General features: G+C 43.5%; 1 protein-coding gene across 1 annotated transcript in view; it reads right to left on the bottom strand.

Moving 5' to 3' along the window:
- LOC139163136 (cathepsin L2-like) overlaps positions 1-18,286 on the bottom strand; it is a 117,866-nt gene extending 99,580 nt beyond the window's left edge. Inside the window, exon 1 of the mRNA XM_070744118.1 lies at positions 18,266-18,286. The gene's annotated coding sequence lies outside the window, so the exon portion shown is untranslated. The remainder of the gene's footprint in view (positions 1-18,265) is intronic.
- Between the last annotated feature and the right edge of the window lie 450 nt (positions 18,287-18,736).

Below are 18,736 nucleotides of genomic sequence, written 5' to 3'. Positions count from 1 at the left end.
TGGTCTCAGAAGCTTCTTGGATTGTATCAGTGTTGGAATGGTGGGGCCAATTGTATCTCTCTCAGAGCCCAAATTTTGCACACTTTCTTTCCTTGGTGGTGGTCACTATTTTCCATCTGCCTGGCTGACTAACAGCCCAGTGCCAATCAATATTCTCCATCATCAACTGCTTTATTAGTTATTTATCTTTGGAATTGTGTGTATCTTTGGAAGAAGAAAAATGGCTTTGTGGCACAAGGCAAAATTTTGGGGATTTTAGAAACTGAATCTAAGCCCAGGATGGCCTAGAAAAAAAAGCACAGAAGACAACAGATGATTAGAGAACTGGAGGCTAAAACATATTACGAACAATTGTAGGAATTGGGTGTGTCAAGTTTAATGAAAAGAAGAACTAGGGGCGACATGATAGCAATCTTCTCAGGGGCTGCTACAAAGAAGGGGTCAACCTGAAGCAGAGGTAGTATTCAGCTGGTTCATACCAGTTCAAGTAAATCAGTGATGGAAATTTGGCCAAGGTCACCGAACCGGTAGAGATGGCCGGCTGGCCACCCCCCAAACTGGTCCCCCCAGTCACCACACACTCATCCCACTTGCCGAGTTGCTGCTCACCCTGCCTGCCTGCCTGACACTCACTAGTGCAGCCCGCTTACACAATGCTCTCTCAATGCTCACCCTACCCATCCAAGCCCTATATAGGCCTTTGTTTTACCACGCGGTCCAGCTACGGACCTCATCTGTCATCTCTGCACCTCAACCTCTCTGCTCAGTTCACCAAAGATAAGTAAACATGCCACCCACTCACCCTATGTTTGGGGGTCTCAGGGCCACGCCATTCCTTGAGGCCCTGGAGCTGCCACCCATTTTAGCTGGTGCAGGGTTAGGATGGCAGCAATTCTTTCCGCAATTTCCAATACTTTTTTGCAAAGCGGCTCTCAAAAAGTCAACAGCTATTCACAGGCTGCCAAAAAATACAAATATGGCATATTTTCTCGACTTGGTGGTCATGTGACCAGGTGGGCATGGCTAGTTGGTGATGTGGCCGGGTAGGCGAGGTTATGTGCATAGGGACTATCCAGAGGGCTGAAAAATGTGATTTCTAACTGGTACTCACACTGTTGACCAGTCGTCGCACATTTTTCATTTTGCACCCTATCTTGCTACCATGGTGAAGAGAAGCACTGCAGTTGTGAAATGAGTGACACGGTTGTTAATAATGCTACAAGCATAAATGTGAGAATGGTTGTAAGTGTGACAACAGGTCAAAAGTGTGAGGACCGGTCATAGATGACATTTTTCAGCCCTCTGAGTAGTCCCTATGCATGTAGCCATGCCCACCTGGTCACATCACCAGCTAGACACTTCCACTTGCACCACATGACCACCAAGCGATGCCTCCCAAAAAAGCCACACCCACATAGCCGGTTGTTAAAAATTTGAGTCCCACCACTCATTTTATTTCCTCTCACCTACCCTATTCTGAAATTACAGATTGTAAGACTAATCAATCATTCAGCTTACAATATGCAGAAGTAAAGTTCAGTATTTTCTTGAGTTTCATTACAATAAACCTTTCTCAATCTATAAGAGGAAAATGCTTTTAGGTCAGGATTGAAATGAGGGAATTTTGGTGCCCCTTGAGCTTGGTTGTTTTTTTGCAGACGTTTCATCAGAAATGATGTTATCTAGTTGGGTTATGAAATGTCTGCAAGAAAAAAACCAACCTCAAAGTACCAAGTGCCCTTCTCAATATTTTTCATTTGTAGAATAAATCTTTTTTTCTCCAGCACAGGATAAAATAATTGCTAAACATATTAAAAAGACCAAAAAACACCACCTAGAAGACACCATTGAAAAATAAGAAATGTTTCATCAGGGATTGGTTCTCTGGAAAAAGCTGGGAAATATCATTAGAGTCTAAGGATTTTGTCCAGTGCTTGAACATCTTAGGAGGCCCAGGTGAAAACATCTCCAGTTAATATGCATTATGTATTAATTTCATTAATAGAAATAACAGTTCAGATGATGCTGTTAATTCGGTGCAGTGCGAAGAGGTGTGTTCTACATCACATAACATTGCCCATCAGTAGTAGTAGTAGATCCTTGGAACAAACTTCCAGCAGACGTGGTTGGTAAATCCACAATAACTGAATTTAAACATGCCTGGGATAAACATATATCCATTGTAAGATAAAATACAGGAAAGAACCGTTGAACTTACCTGAACGGTCTTCTCGATGCCCTGGAAGGAGAGTCCAGCATGGGTTTAGCTCGTCTTATTGGTAGGGACTGAGTTTTAAATTAATATAATTAACATATTAAGTAGGTACCGCCCCCTTGCTGCCCCAGTACCTCAGTTTTAAAAAACGAAGTCAAGTAATAAACAGAATTTATTGAACAACTAACTACAACCATTAACTGAAATGCAACAATGTCCATGGTTCAATGGGAGGGTTTGGACTCTCCTTCCAGGGCATCGAGAAGACCGTTCAGGTAAGTTCAACGGTTCTTCTCCCATGCCTCTGGAAGGAGAGTCCAGCATGGGATATACCCAAGTTCCAGTGTTCAAGGGAGGGACATCATTGAATCATGACCCTGTAGTATCACACACTCGTTGCAATACTCTCCTCCCGAAGGCTGCCTCGGCCAAAACAAATGTGTCTAGTTTATAGTGTCGTATGAAGGTGGTAGGAGTGGCCCACATCGCCGCCCTACAAATGTCCTCTATCAATGCCTGTGTGGCCCATGCCGCTGAAGTAGCCGCACTACGAGTTGAATGAGCCGTGATTCCACTAGGTAGGGTATGGGAACCCGCCTTGTATGCTTCGACTATACAAAGCTTCAACCATTGACTAATAGTCTGTGATGACACCTTCAGACCCAGTCGATGCTCACCGAAGGAGACAAACAAGGCCTCAGACTTCCGGAAAGGACTCGTGCGTCTGATATAGAGTTTCAGTGCTCTTCGCACGTCCACCTTGTGCCACTTAAGTTCCAACAGATGGGATCCATGGACACAAAAATCCGGCAAAACAAGTTCTTGTGTTCGGTGGAAATGGGTGTTGACCTTAGGTATGAACGTGGGGTCCAAACGGAGGATTACTCTATCGGGCTGAAATATACACAGGTCAGATCTAACTGACAAGGCCGACAGTTCTGACACCCGACGTGCCGATGTAATGGCAACTAAAAAGGCAGTTTTTAGAGATAACATCCTTAACGACACCGTTCTTAAAGGTTCGAACGGAGGAGCTGTGAGTGCTTGCAGTACCACGAAAAGATCCCAAGTAGGGAATCGTCGTATAGGTGGGAGATGCTTGTTAGTAGCTCCTTTCAGAAAGTCTTTAATCAACGGATGGTGAGACAGAGACCCACCATCTTCAGATCGAATAATAGTTGCCAAAGCCACCACCTGTCTCTTCAAGGTGTTAGGAGCCAATCCCTTCTCCAAATACTAAATGAGCATCTTGTGGCCGCCGGTGTCTGTCCATGCAAAAGGCGGTGAATGCGGCCCACGTAGCCTGGTAAATCTGAGTCGTTGAAGGCCGCCTGGCCGACTGGATCGTAGTGATGACATTCTCGGGAATATTCCAGGTTCTCAATCTGTCCCCCTCAAGCGCCAAGCGGTCAGGTGGAACCACTGAGGGTCCGGATGAACTATCGCTCCCTGAGTGAGGGTGACCTGGTCGTCTGGAATCCTCCAAGGCTGGACAATTGAGAGTCCCATCAGATCGGCGAACCAAGCTCGTCGCGGCCAGTGTGGCGCTATCAGGATGACCTCCGCCTGCTCCACTAGAATCTTTTCGATGACCTTTGGGAGGAACGGTATCAGTGGAAAGGCATACAGCAATTCCTTGGGCCACGGAAGGTATAGAGCATTGGTCCCCTCGGCTCCTGGTGTGGGAAACCTGGAGTAAAACCTCGGAAGCTGTGCATTGTGCTGAGTCACAAATAAATCCACGGTCGGGTTGCCAAACCGATTGGTTACCTGCTGGAACAGTTGCGGGGTCAGGCTCCGCTCTGTCGGATCTAGTGCTTGCCGACTGAGCCAATCCGCCTGAGCATTGGTTTCCCCCGCAATATGTTCTGCGTGGAGAGACGCAAGATGGGCCTCCGCCCAGTCGAAGAGAAGTTGTGTTTCCTCCATCAGCCTGAGAGATTTGGTCCCTCCTTGGTGATTGAGATGCACTCTGGTGGTAACATTGTCCGTACAGACCAAAACATGTTTCCCCTGGAGAAGTGGTGCGAAGGTTAGCAAAGCAAGGCATACTGCTTTTAGCTCCAAAAAAGTGATATTCACCGGCCTCAAATCCTGAGGATGCCACAACCCTTGGGTTACATGATGGTCCACATGAGCTCCCCAACCCAGTAGGCTGGCATCCGTGGTCACTATGATGTATCGTAGGTGGCCAAACGGAGACCCTTGAAGTAGCGCCCGGGACTTCCACCATTTTAGGGAGTCGCGCAGGCCTCGTCCTACCGTAATCAATCTGCGTATGTGACTCAAACGTCGCTTTTGGAACGGAAGCAATGTCCATTGTAGTGTTCGGAAATGATACCTTGCCCAAGGGACGATGTCCACGCATGACACTAGGGTCCCTAGAACCTTGGATAAAAAGGCCAGCGGTACCATCCTTTGATGTTGTAGCTTGGTAACTAAGTCCTGAACATTGCGCTGTCTCTCCGGAGAGAGGTAAACCTTCTCGGCGATGGTGTCTATAACTGAACCGAGATGAGTGATATTGGTTGTGGGCGAAAAATGACTTTTTGTCATGTTTATCGTGAAGCCATGCTCCTGCAACAGCGTCACCGTGTCCCGTAGATCCTGCTGCGCAGTCGCCAGATCCTTGGATAGCACCAGGATGTCGTCCAAGTAAGCTAAAAGTCGTATGGACTGGGACTGTAAGGAAGTGATTAGCGCATCCAGGAGTTTGGTGAAGGTACGCGGTGCGGAAGAGAGGCCAAAAGGCATTGCCCAGTACTGATAATGATTTCCCTGGACATAGAAACAGAGGTACCTCCGATGATCCGGATGAGTGGGCACATGTAAATACGCCTCCTTCAGGTCGATGGATGACATGAGATCTCTTTTTTAAAAAAAAAATAAATTTTATTGATTTTATAAAATAATTACATAGAACGAACATATAACAGTGCACAGTGCATGTGCCCATCACCTAACAAAACAAGACACCCCCCTTCACCACCACCACCCATACAAGGGGATTCAAAAGTTTTTGATTTTGTTTATCTGTATTTCCTTGGCTCTATCTTGCATTAGATATTACTAAAAGAGTGATTGCAGTTTATTTTTCACATTTACATCACAGATTCTACTCAACATATAATCTTTCACCTTATTCCATCGTACCATCAGCTTCTCCAATTTGTTTTCATCAAAATTGTTTAATCTTATTTCCATAATTTCAAAATGTATGTGGTCCACCATGTACCAGTACCAATTCTGTATTGTCCATTTTGTAGAGTCTTTCCAACCCAGTACCACTACTGCTTGAGCACTTTCCAACGCTGCAGATTTTATTTCCTTGAATTCTCCTAATTTTCTTTGTTTAATTAAAATCGCTATTTCTTTTGTAATTATCCAATTAATATTTAACATTTTGTTAATTTCGTTCTGTACTTCCTTCCAGAATGTCTGAATTTCTGCACACTCCCAGAACATATGCATAAAGATTCCCTTTTTTTGGCAACCGTGCCAACAATTACCCTTCTCTTTCCCCTGGAAGTGTGCAAGTTGTGCCGGTGTATAATACCATTTATGTAAAATTTTCCTTCTCATCTCTTTAACTCTTGTATTTTTGATCTTATATATATTTTCTACTATTTCTTTCATTTCACTTTCATCTATTTGTAAGTCATTTTGCCAGCATCTTGTCAAACTTTTTATTACTTCCTCTTCCGCCTGCAATAGCATTCTATATATATTACCGGCTTGGGCTTTTATCTCATTAATCTTTTCTTTTATTATTTTTTCTAAACAATTTTCTTCTCATAAGAAAGCTTCTTTATTCTCACTTTTATTTAAATATTTACTTATTGCATTAATCTGCAGCCACTTCTGTTGACCAAGCCACCATTCCAATCGAGTTCTGCTAACTCTTCCATCCTTCTCATAATTGTTCAATTCTCATTATCCCTTTGCTATTTAATACTTTAATAATTCTGCTTAAGTTAACATCATCACCTGTATTCAATACGTGTAACGTTGATAGCTTGGAATTCCTGGTTCCACATTTCCCCTGCCATTTAGACCATATTTCTAAACATGCTTTCAGAGGGTCAATTAAATTACTGATTTCTATTTTACTCCAATTTTTAAATAATAGCTCTTTATTATTTATATTATTAATTTTTTTTTCTAAATTCACCCACTTCTTTCCCCCCCATAACTGTAATTCTATTAATCTTTCTATTTGAAATGCTTCTCTATATAATACTAAGCACGGGCACCCCCACCCCCCTCTTTCTCATGGGCAAACTGCCATTTTCTTCTTATTCTGGGCCTTTTGTTTCCTTCAATCCAAAAGTTTAATTTACTATCCCATTCTCTCAGTTTTGCCCCAGGGAAGGTACCTGGTAAAACCTGAAATAAATACATCATTTTTGGTATTATCATCATTTTAAGGACTCTGATCTTGGCAATTCTTCCCAACCTTTTCCCCCCTCCAATTTTTTATCTACTTCTGAATTTTTTTCCATATTGAATTATAGTTGGCTGTCACATTTATCGGATTCTTAAACAACCAAATTCCTAAATATTTCATTTTTTTGCATCCTAGTTTCAAACCTGATATTTTTTGTATCTCAATTTGCTCTTTTGGGCCTGTGTTTAAACAAATTATCTCCGATTTCTCTATATTAACCATAAGTCCCGATTGATCTTTAAATTCCTGGAGCAATATCATTATTCTTTTCATCATTTTGATTGGGGTCTCGGACATCACTATAGCATCATCTGCAAACAAATTTAATTTCAATTCAAGTTTTCCTATTTGATAACCTCTCCATTCCTTATCATTTCTAATTTTATTTGCTAAAACCTCAATTGCCAATGCGAATAACATTGGGGATAATGGGCAACCCTGCTTAGTTCCATTTTGAATTTTAATCGTCTCTGTTCTGTTACCATTTACTCTAATATGGGCTATATTATCCTTATAAATTGTTTCTATAATTCTACAAAATGAATCTCCCATATTTAAATCTTTGCATAATTGAAACAGGTAATCATGGTTGACTTTATCAAAGGCTTTGTACACGTCTAATTTTAAAATACTTAGTTTTCTTTTGGTATTGGTAGCATGGTGTATAACATTAACCATGTTTCTAATTGGTTCATAAATCTTCCTTCCTTTAACAAATCCATATTGGTCTTCTCCAATTACCTTTGGTAAGATATTCTCTACCCTGTTTGCCAATATTTTCATAAATATTTTATAATCCTGATTAAGTAAGCTGATAGGGTGATAAGAACTTGGGTCTATTAGATCACGATCCAGCTTTGGGATAGTTATAATTTCTGAGATTTTCCACGTCTGTGGAGTTTCAAAAGTCTCAATTACATTGTTAAACAATTTTTCCAAATACGGTAATAATTCATTCATATAAGTCTTGTAATATTCAGCAGTAAAACCATCTGGACCTGGAGCTTTAGCAGGTTTCAACCCTTTAATAACTCTAGATATCTCATCATTTGTTATTTTTGCATTTAACATTTGTCTATCTTCTTCCGTTAATTTCTCATTAATCTCTATGGTTTGCAATGTAATATATTCTTTTTTATATAAATTCCCATAAAAGTCACTCATTATTTTTTCCATTTCTGCATTACTACGTTTTATTACACCTTCCTTATCCTTTAAAGCAGAGATATGGGATTTCTCTTTTCTTTTTTTCAAATAATGTACCATTTGTTTCATTGATTTATTCCCCCATCCTCTGATTCTCTGTTTTACAATCATCTTCATTTTATTCCATCTTTCTTCATCAAGTGATTGTAATTTCTTTTTCTTAGATTATAGTAATGTGTTCCAAGCTCTATTTCTTGTAATTTTTAAAGTTTCTTGAATTAAATCTATTTCTTTTAATAGGCTTTCTCTTTCAACTTCCCAGGATTTCCTAATAAAAGCTTCAGTGCTAATACACTTACCCCTCATGACAGCCTTATGTGTATCCCAAACTATTGTTTGCTTAATTTCGCCTGTTGCGTTAATACTAAAAAAATCACTCAGTTCCTTTTGTAATTTAAGTCTATTTTTCTCACTAGCTGAAACCACAGGGTTATATCTCCAAATCCTTTGTTGCCTACCAACGTCTATCTCAATCACTGCTAACAGTGGGGCATGGTCTGATAACCAAATGCTTTTAACTTCTACTTTCTTAAGCTGTACCTCGGCTGTTTTATTAATTAATATATAATCAATGCAACTAAATTTATTATGTCTTGCTGAATAAAATGTATCCCTGTTTGCTATATTTTCATGTAGGTCCATCATATTAATTTTATTTAAATGTAACTTTTTCTTTTCTCCCCTCCCTGCTGTTAATTCCAGGTTGAAATCGCCTGCTAAAATCACTGTGCCTTCTGCAAAATTATCTAATTTACGCTTTACATTCATTATGAATTGTTTTGCATTTACATTAGGAGCATAGATTACTGCTAAAGTTACTAGCTTATTATTTATTTTTCCCTTGATAAATAGCATTCTACCGTCTTTGTCTCTTTTAATATTAATTAATTGAAATAATATTCTTTGATTAATCAAGATGGCGACTCGTCTGGATTTTGCCATCCCTCTCGACTCATAAGCCCGTTGCCACTCGTCATTTGTAACTAATTTATCTGATTTTCCCCTTCCTTTATGAGTTTCTGATAAAAATAAGATATCAGCTTTACTGTCCCTAGCCAGCTTCATGATTCTATAACGTTTTTTCTGTGATGAGAGACCATTTACGTTTAACGACAATAACACTGTTTCACCCATTTACATAATTTTAAATATATTTCCCCCTCCTGCAAAACAGAGCCTGCTGGAAAAATGCTTGTTGATTATCATGAATCCCCACCCTAGTGCCTCTTCCCTCCCACCCACCCCCAAGGGGAGGCAATGAAAAAAACTTTCGTTATCCAAAAGGCACTCCTGAATTTGCGTTCCACTAGAGACCTCCCCCATCTCCCCTTTTAATACAATAAAGAAAGATCCCCCCCTCATTCCCTCTTTTCCCCTTGTTGATTAGCATAAAATACACAAAGAAGAAGTTAATTAGTTGAGAACAATAATACCATATTGGCAGATCAGCTCAGTTCAGTTATTTATTTCTTCTTCTGCCGCGTGATTCTCGGTTCTTCTCTTTTTTCCTTCTCCTGAAGTAATTCAAGTTCCTTTTGCAGAGCTGCAATTTTTTCCTCTTTACTTTGTTCTGCTGCACAAGTTGGTTGGAGCATAAACAAATCATCTTCTCCTCTTCCGTGTCTCCCGTCCCCGTCTCCTACTTCTGGCTTGCCCTTCGATGTTGATGCCTGGGAAGTTGCCTTCGAATCAATCCCCAGGTGTTGAAGCAGTTTTTTCCCCTCCTCCAGAGATCTCGCCTGGAAAACTTTGGAGTCTTTAAAAACAATTACTGTGGCAGGATAATGCCATGTGAAACGGATTCCATTTTCATATAATTGGCAGGTGACATCTCTCATCTGGTTTCTCATATTGAGAGTTTCTGCAGACAAGTCTTTTAAAATGCGTATTGGAGTGGCTTTATAACGTAAGTTTGAAATCTGCTTTAGTTCTCTGAAGATTTCTGCTGCCCTCCTTTCCGAATTAAATCTTACAATAACATCTTTTTGATCTCCTTGATTCCGAGATCCAAATGCCCAGTGCGCTCTTTCAAATTCACCTGGATCACTTTTAATGTTATTTACACTGAACCATTGGTAAATTCCTTGGATAAGATGTTTACCCTCCGCAAAATCTTTTTTGAATCCCCTCAGGCGGAGATTAGCTCTTCTCTGTCTGTCCTCCAAGTTAATTATACGTAATTTCTGACGACTCTTTCCCTCCTCCAGTTTCACAATTCTTTGATCTTGTGTTTTCGACTGCTCTTTTAAATCAGCAACCCCAGCCCCCACGGCAGCTATCTCCTTTTTCATATCTTGGAGCAACTGTCCCATATTGGCAAATGCCGTTAACAATGAATCCATTTCTCCCTCCAGCTCCGTAGTAGACGCCATCTTTTCTTTGTTCTCACTTTTTCCCCCTACTCACATTTAAAACTGTAGCTTGCTCCTTCTTTTGTCTCTTTTTTGTAAAGTTTTCAAAAGCTCCATTCAATCCACTTCCTCTCAATCCACTTTCCACCAAGCTAGAGAGGGTTGTCAGGGGTTAACTTTCACTTTTCCTAATTCACATTAGGGAGCTCTCTGTAGATGTGTCTATCTAGTTTGACGCATGCGCAAATTCCCCGGATGACATGAGATCTCGAGACCGGATTGACGCCAGGATAGTGCGAAGGGAGGCCATTTTGAACCTGAGGTATAACACGTACCTGTTCAGGTGCTTTAGATTCAAAATGAGCCTGCAACCTCCCGATGTCTTGGGCACTATGAAGACTCTGGAGTAGAATCCCATACCTTCCATCTGGGATGGCACCCTCTCGATGGCTTGGATCTCCAGGAGATGCGCAATTTCCCGTTCTAGTAATGTCCGTTTGGTAACGTCTCTGGGCACTGGACATGACACAAAATGGGTAGGTGGAACTTGAAGGAATTCCACGCGTAGGCCCCGAGTTACCGTGTCCAAGACCCAAGCGTCGGAGGATGTGATCCTCCAGGCGGTACAAAACCTTTGGAGTTTCCCCCCCAAAAGGGACCTGCCCTATGCAGTCACTTGGGTCGACGGAAGCCTCGTTGATTAGAACCCCGAAAGGGACGTATTGCCTGCTGGTATCCTCTACCCCGGTCCTGGAAGTAGGTCCTATCACTCCAGTACGAATAGGCCTGACCATATTGTCCTTGTGCATATGGTCTGGAGGACTGGGTGGTCCCTGAAGCTGGGTCCCACCGAAAGGGCTGTCAGCGTCAATATGGGGTGGTATTGCGATCCTGACGTCGAGAGGATCTGGGGAGGATCTTCCTCTTGTCCTTGTCCTCCACAAGGACTGATTCCAAAACCTCCCCGAACAATTTTGTGCCCTGGAAAGGGGCAGATGACAGGCGCCATTTCGATTTGGCATCTGCCTGCCAATGTCGGAGCCAAAGGAGGCGTCGAGAGGAAATAGTGGAAGCCATGCCCCTTGCGGAAAACTTCGCCGCATGCAAGGTGGCATCTGCGGAAAATTCGGCCGCCGCCAGGAGTTTGTTTAAATCCTGCTTTAGGCGAGAGTCCTCAGGCCCCATCCTGGCCTGTACCTTCTGAATCCACATAATGGATGCCCTATTGAAGACGGATGCAGTAGATGCCGCCCGCAGGGCCCATGCTGCCATCTGATGTGCCTTTTTCAGGAGTGTTTCAGCCCGTCTCTCATCAGGCTTGAGACTGTCCGCAGTCTCAGAAGGGACGACGGCATTGGACACCAGTGTGGCTACTGGCTTATCCACTGGCGGAAACTGTAACAGGTTCTCCATCTCATCGTCGAATGTATAGAAGCGGCGCTCCAAATTGGAGGGACCCTGCGCCGCTGCTGGGTGCTGCCAGGTGCGCTTAATATTTTCTAGAAATATCTCCATCGCAGGTACGTTATCGGATTCCCTAGGTTGCTCCTTACACAGGGAAGCAGAAGTCCTAGGTCCTTCCCCTGCATCAGTTGGTGCAGCCGCACCTGGCACATCCAAGGCTTGCTTCACCTTGTGCAAAAGCACCCTAAACAACGTTGGCTTAAACAACCCCGCGGGAGCTGGCTGCTCTGGAAAGGTATATTCATCATCAGATAGTTCATTGTTCCCATGTTCACTGTCCCCTTCCAGGATACCGGTGTCTCCCGCAAGTGAGTCTAGCCCAGGAGGGTGCGGTGGTGCTGACCAAAGATCCCTGGGCTGGTATGGTTGTGGTGAAGGAGGTGTTGCACGCTGGGCTCCAACTACCATTCCCTGCAAGTGAGTCTAGCCCAGGAGGGGGCGGTGGTGCTGACCAAAGATCCCTGGGCTGGTATGGTTGTGGTGAAGGAGGTGTTGCACGCTGGGCTCCAACTACCATTCCCTGAGCATAAGCGTTGGCAATAATGTCCTGCAGGGATGGAGGGAAGGTCTGCCAGACATCAGCTTGGGATCTAAACCCTGCAGCCGTAGGTGTGAAGGATGCAGAAGGGGCACCAGTTGGTTGTGTCCCAGCAGAAGGCCCATATAAGGAATGGCTAATTGAGGCAGGCCTCTCTGGCCTGATGTGGGGTGAAGGCAATGGTGGAGTTGGGCATGGCAAGGCCTGACGGTCCGGGGACCAATCCCTTTCTGTAGCAGAACCCATAGCTCCCAAGGCCAATCCATGTGGAGATGCCCCTGCCGGTGGAAGCGGTTGAAAGGGGGGTATGTGCAGAACCCCCGAAGCAGGAAAGGCTAATGCTGCATCCAAGCGTTGTTCTAACACTTTTATTTTCCTCTCAGCCTCCTTCAAGGAGGAAGATGATTGGGAAGACTTGGTTTTAGACTTAGAAGCAGTCTTCTCCTTGCCCCTGGAGGACGCCGGAATAGACTGGGGTTGCTCCTCTCCCTGATGCACCTGTTGATCGGCCATCCTTATCAATTTAATGGGGCAGCGTACTCACAAACTGGCACAAGCCGGACAAATGCAAGAAACAATTCCACACCGAGACTGCTCCACTCGCAAGTGAGAGACTCATGGGACCCCGTAGCTGCTCACATCACGTGAGCCTCCGCACCAATTAAGCCCTGTTACTGGGCAGACTAGTCACCGGCTCGCTGGCACTCCGCCAAATCGCGCCTAAATTCGGGCGGGAGAAAGCCCTAGGTGCGCTGAACAAAAAAATGGTGGGCGCGGGTGCTTTAGCCTCTGCACTTGAGGCTTCTCACCGGCAGCATTTTTGGCGATCGTTAATCGCCGGGGAATTGCAGCGCTTGGCCTGACTGTGCAATCCCCGGCTGTCTCTCGCCCCTAGCAGCCGACTATTCTCCTGCCGAACGTCAGCTGGGAAGCGCTCCGCCGCTTCCCTTCGGCATCAGCTGAGAGGTGCTCCGGCCGTTTCTCCCGGCGTCAGCTGGGAGGCGCTCCGGCCGCTTATCTCGGGCGCCAGCTGGGAGGCGCTCCAGCCGCTTTTCTCGGGCGCCAGCTGAGACGCGCTCCGGCGGCCGCGCTGCTAATCGTCTCCGCCACCCCCAGAGTGGGTGGGGGACGGACCCCCCGCACCTGGGGTGAACGAGCTAGATCTGACCACGGAGGACAGTGATCTCTGGCTCAACATTCCTCGTCAGGGCAGTACTCACTGGGAGAAGAGGCCCCATAAGGAGAATGATGGGGGTGCTGCCCACGGAGGGCAGAGACCCCTAGATGAAGAAATGCCTGTGAAAACAGAAAAAACAAATTAAAAAGGCAAAATACATCACAATCATTACAAATAAAACATTTTAATCAACTCTGTTTCCAGAGCAAAAAACTGAGTTTTTTAAAACTGAGGTACTGGGGCAGCAAGGGGGCGGTACCTACTTAATATGTTAATTATATTAATTTAAAACTCAGTCCCTACCAATAAGACTTGAGCTAAACCCATGCTGGACTCTCCTTCCAGAGGCATGGGAGAATAGTATAAGGGCAGACTAGATGGACCAGGAGGTCTTTTTCTGCCGTCAGTCTTCTATGTTTCTATGTTTCTATCAAGAGCCCTCTATACACAAATCAGCATGCCTTTTACGCACTTTTGGAAAACATGGTACATAATCAATAGCAAAAAAGAAGAAACAAGCAACAAAGTGGCTCTGTTTAAAAGTGCTATTGCTAACATGTTGTAAGCCGCCCTGAGTCTAAGGATAAGGGCGGCATAAAAATCGAATAAATAAAATAAATAATAAAATAAAAGTATTCACACCCATGATAGAGGATGCTCCATCCAGAAGGTGGGTTCATTCCTACTACATTACAGCTCTCTGCATTCTGTCCCTAACTGATAAGACTGATAGTTAAGTATGCAAAGCTTTCAAGATAATTTATCTGCCACAAGAAAACAGGATATGGTGGTGGCGGTGGTGGTGATATTATTCAGTCAAGTCCAATCCTTGGCTACGGGCCAGGTCTTTCCACATCTTCCAATCTTGCACTATTTCTTTGAATTGTTTAATGCTTTAGCTGCTGTCAGGGTTGATGATCTCCAGCCTCCTTTGACAGACTGATTTCCTTTTGCTACCAATTCTTTCAAACATAATTGCTTTCTCCAGTGAATGATCCCCCAAATGGGACACATTCTAAGTAATGGTTTGCAATAACAGGGGTCAGCTTTCTTTCCACTGCTGCTTTCCTTCATATAGCCTTCTAAGAATTTTAGGGCCAGGATGCCCCAAAACAAAAACATCTAAGAAAAAGAAGTGAACGTTCAAATGAACATATTTCAGCAAATGGGGTCTTTCTGACTAAAACTAGCTCTACAGGCACTCTTCCACATAGAACCATTTGCTTAATGACCATTTTAAGTTGTAACAGTACTGAAAAAATACTTACAACCAGTTCTCATAATGACTGTAGCAACATCCTCACAGTCAAGGAGACTGAAGTAACAAGCTTATATGAAAATGGGTGCAGCATCTCAGAGCTTTGCAAATAGTGATTTGCAACCTTCCCAGTTGGTTTCTGACAAGCAAAGTCAATGAAGGAAACCAGATTTGCTTAATGATGGCTTGAGTCACTTAACAACTACATTTAACCATCCCAGCAAAACAAGGTTGTAAAATTGAGCATAATTCACTCCACAGCTGTCTTGTTTAACAACAGGGAGAGACCCTAGGCTGCCAACCCACTTCACATTTTATTTACTGCAGGTCCTCTCAGTTTTATCACATTATTAGTTTTTTACATTTTTATTGCTTAACAACAGAAATTCTGATTTCAATTGTGGTCATAATTCGAGGGCTACCTATACCAATCCTACACAAGGACATCTGCCTGTCTAATCTGGAGATCTTTAAGAAGAGATTGGACAGCCATTTGTCTGAAATAGTATAGGGCAGTGATGGCGAACCTATGGCACGGGTGCCACACAAAACCATATCTGTTGGCACACGAGCCGTTGCCCTAGCTCACCTCTAATATGCATGTGTGTGCTGGCCAGTTCCAGGGATGCCTTTGGAGTCTGGGGAAGGCAAAACACGAGCTTACTGTACCTACCAGAAGTTGGGAAACAGGCCGTTTCCTGCCTCCAGAGGGCCTCCAGGAGGCGGGGCAAGCTGCTTTCGCCCTCCCCTCCCTTGAATTATTGGTGTGGGCACTCGCACCTGCTCAATAGTGCACATGCACACTCTTTTGGCACCCGAGGAAAAAAAGGTTTACCATCACTGGTATAGGGTCTCCTGCTTTGGAGTGGGGATTGGACAAGAAGCCTTCCAAGGTCCCTTCCTATAGTTATTCTCTTAGCCTGCCTCCTTTGCCTCTCAGCCTCAAGAGGAGCAGCCTGTCCCGCCAAGCCTCAGAGTTTTTCTCACCCTCACATTCGAAAACCCTCAGAAATTGGAGGGAGTCTCCAAGAGCAAGTGGCCAGAAATTGCTGGAGCCTGTGATTGGCTGCAGAGGAGGAAGCCATCACCCAATTGGAATGCCCATATTTCCTGCCTACCCCTCCCTCAGCCACTATTACTGGAGACACCCGCAGCTATTGTATGAACAGTATCACAAGCCTTCCCTTAACACTTTAAATCCCTAAATTACAATATCCCATTCCCTTAGCAACCATTTAGATTATTACTCACCATGTTTATTTATTAAAGTTTTTTTAAAAAAATATTTATTAAAGGCCAATGAAAATTTGCCGATGACATGACGTCATTAGGCGGGAAAAAACGTGGTATAGGGAAAAAAACCTTGAAGTATTTTTTAATTAATATTTTTGAAAAACTGTGGTATAGACTTTTTGCAAAGTTTGAACCCGCAAAAATTGAGGGAACACTGTATTCAGTTTTTATCCTGCCTTTTAATATAGAACTCAAGGCAGTAAGCACACACATACCTCCTGCCTATTTTCCCCACAAAAACAACCCTGTGAATTGGGTTTCCTGAGGGTGAGTTACTGGCCCAAAGTCAGTCAGCTTTTATGGCTAAGGCAGGCTTGGAACTCATCGTCTTCATATCTAGGCAGGCACCCTCACCACTATGCCAAACTGACTCTTTTATGGTTTAGAACCTAGGGGTCAGGACCCTTTTTGGGGTCAAATGACTATCTCAAGGCGTCGCCTAAGACCATGGGAAAAGACAAATTTCCCATGGTGTTAGGAAGTAAAGCTTCTATTCTGGCGCTTTAGAAAGTATTTTTATAATCCAACCAATCAGGCATTTATAGTCGAGGTCTCCCTCCCTCCCTCTCCCTTAAAGCTGTAGGGAGAAAAGGGGCTAGACTTATGGTTGGAGGTCACCACAACATGAGGAATTGTATTAAGGGGTTGCGGCATTAGAAAGGTTGAGAACCACTAATTTAGAGGATAGCATCTTTTAAATTTTGTTTTTATGTGGAACAACAGGCATTGCCAAGGAGCCACCGCACTTCATAACTTGTGGACTTCAGCTCCCAGAATTCCTCAGCTAGCCATGCTGGCTGGGGAATTCTGGGAGTTGAAGTCCACAAGTCTTATAGTGATCAAATTTGTTAGACCCCTGTCCAAGGGCAACAATGGGCAGAGGTTGTTGGAGCTTGTGATTGGCTGCAGAGAAGGAACCCATCATCCAATTAGAATGCTCATAAAAAGAAACAATTTGGTAAAGGATGATGATATACCCAACAGTATTGTTAGGTTATGGATCTCTTGTATAATATTAAGTGAATGTATTCTAGCCCAGTTTATGATTAAAATGACTTTGTTGTTCCCCATATTCTGACTAGTCTGTTAGCTCCCAGTCGTAAAACAGCGGGGGAACACAAAACTAAAAATTTAGCTGCAAGACCACTAGATTATTTAGAGATTCCAGAGTTAATGGGATTACCTTTTGATTTGAGAGGAGAAAAAAGATCCATAGCAGTACTGGACACAAGCCAACAGTGCTGGACTTCATGCTTGAATGAGAATGTAGGGGTCAAACTAAGTTTACCACCCAAATACTTAGCCAAGGATACTAAAATTGTCATAAAACGTTTAGAAAGTTCAGAAAAGTTGATACGCTGGGGAAGGCCTGGGAAATTTTTGGAAAGCAAAAGAGATTTATTGTACATACTGATGATTTATTTATGAATAAATGCATTCCTTCAATTAAGAAACTACAAAAGAAATTCTGCTCATTGAAAATCCTGGTGTCTATAGTCCTGCTGCCTCAGGACTTCATAACTGAATGGCCTCTCTAACTTAAGAACACAATAAATAACTAAGGCTCCTTGGTGCTGAGCTTGCTTGTTTTTAAGCATTACCCAAACTACAGTAGGCAACATCATCAGCGCTGGTGCTAATCAAATAACTTGCTGCTGTATAAATCACACCTCTTTAGGTTTACATAAGCCTATAAAAAGGAACTGTAGCTCCAGCCCTCTTTGCTGCTCCTAAAGTAATTTTGATATTTCTATATGTGGGAAATAGCTCCCTAACAGAAAAGCAGTTATGGCTAACAAAGCAATAAATGAGGAGTTTTAATAAGCTTTAATAAAAGAACGGTAGAGTGAAAATAGGAGGAAGTAAACAGGTATGTTTGCTGCCCTGAGTTACTTGATGAAATAATAAAAGGGATGATAGACATCTAATATATAAACCAACCAAGGATAGGTTCTTTAGAAATAAGATAAATGTAAATACTGGCACGACTTTAGGGTAAAATAACCTAGTTAGTAACCGATGGTTAATGTAGGAAATCGGATTGTTAATTTTATATAATAAAAACCTCGCTGCAAACACAGGGGAGATAAAGCGAGTATAATCCTCCCACTCACATAAATGAACCAACTGAAGATCCCAAGGCCTGCTCTGATATGGTGGGTAAGTCGAGTTCTTTAGAAAGCGCCCCCTTTCCACACCACGAAAGCATTGGCGGCATTTTCCTGAGGTAAAAATCCCCGCTATTGCCTTGAAGTTACTATTCTGAGGGATCATGATACATCCACAGCCTCTGAGAGGAGCTTTTCCCGGACTCACTGCATTCCTCTCAGGAGTTTATCCCCTCAGGCCGACCAGCCGTTTCTCGCCTCTCTTGCCGTGGCCCGAACTAGGAGGCCAAATCTGACCGGACTCGCTCCTCCTCAGAAGAATCGTTGAGAAGCGCGCTTGGCGGGAAAGCCAACAGGCGCGCGCCAATTCTGTTTTTTCCCTCGCACCTGCAGCCGACAACGCCCAGCCGCCGAGGAGCGGGCTCGGAACGCCCAGCAAGGGCGGCTGCTGATGGGCTAGTTGCGACGTCAATCATCGTTGGAAGGTTAACGTTTACCGGGCAGGTAAACGGCAAGAGCGGTTAATTCGCCTGGCTCGTTTTGGCAGGAAACCTTTGGAGACTCTTGTTGTAGGAAAGGAACCAAGATTTTGCAAATCGACTATTTGATTAAGGAACTGGAATTTTAATCTAATTGGATTAATGCTATTGTAATTTACTGTTTTTATGTGTTGTAAGCC

This window comes from Erythrolamprus reginae, chromosome 1, assembly GCF_031021105.1.
Source record: "Erythrolamprus reginae isolate rEryReg1 chromosome 1, rEryReg1.hap1, whole genome shotgun sequence".
Classification (NCBI taxonomy): Eukaryota; Metazoa; Chordata; class Lepidosauria; order Squamata; family Dipsadidae; genus Erythrolamprus; species Erythrolamprus reginae.
This window is presented reverse-complemented; position numbering and strand designations above follow the sequence as displayed.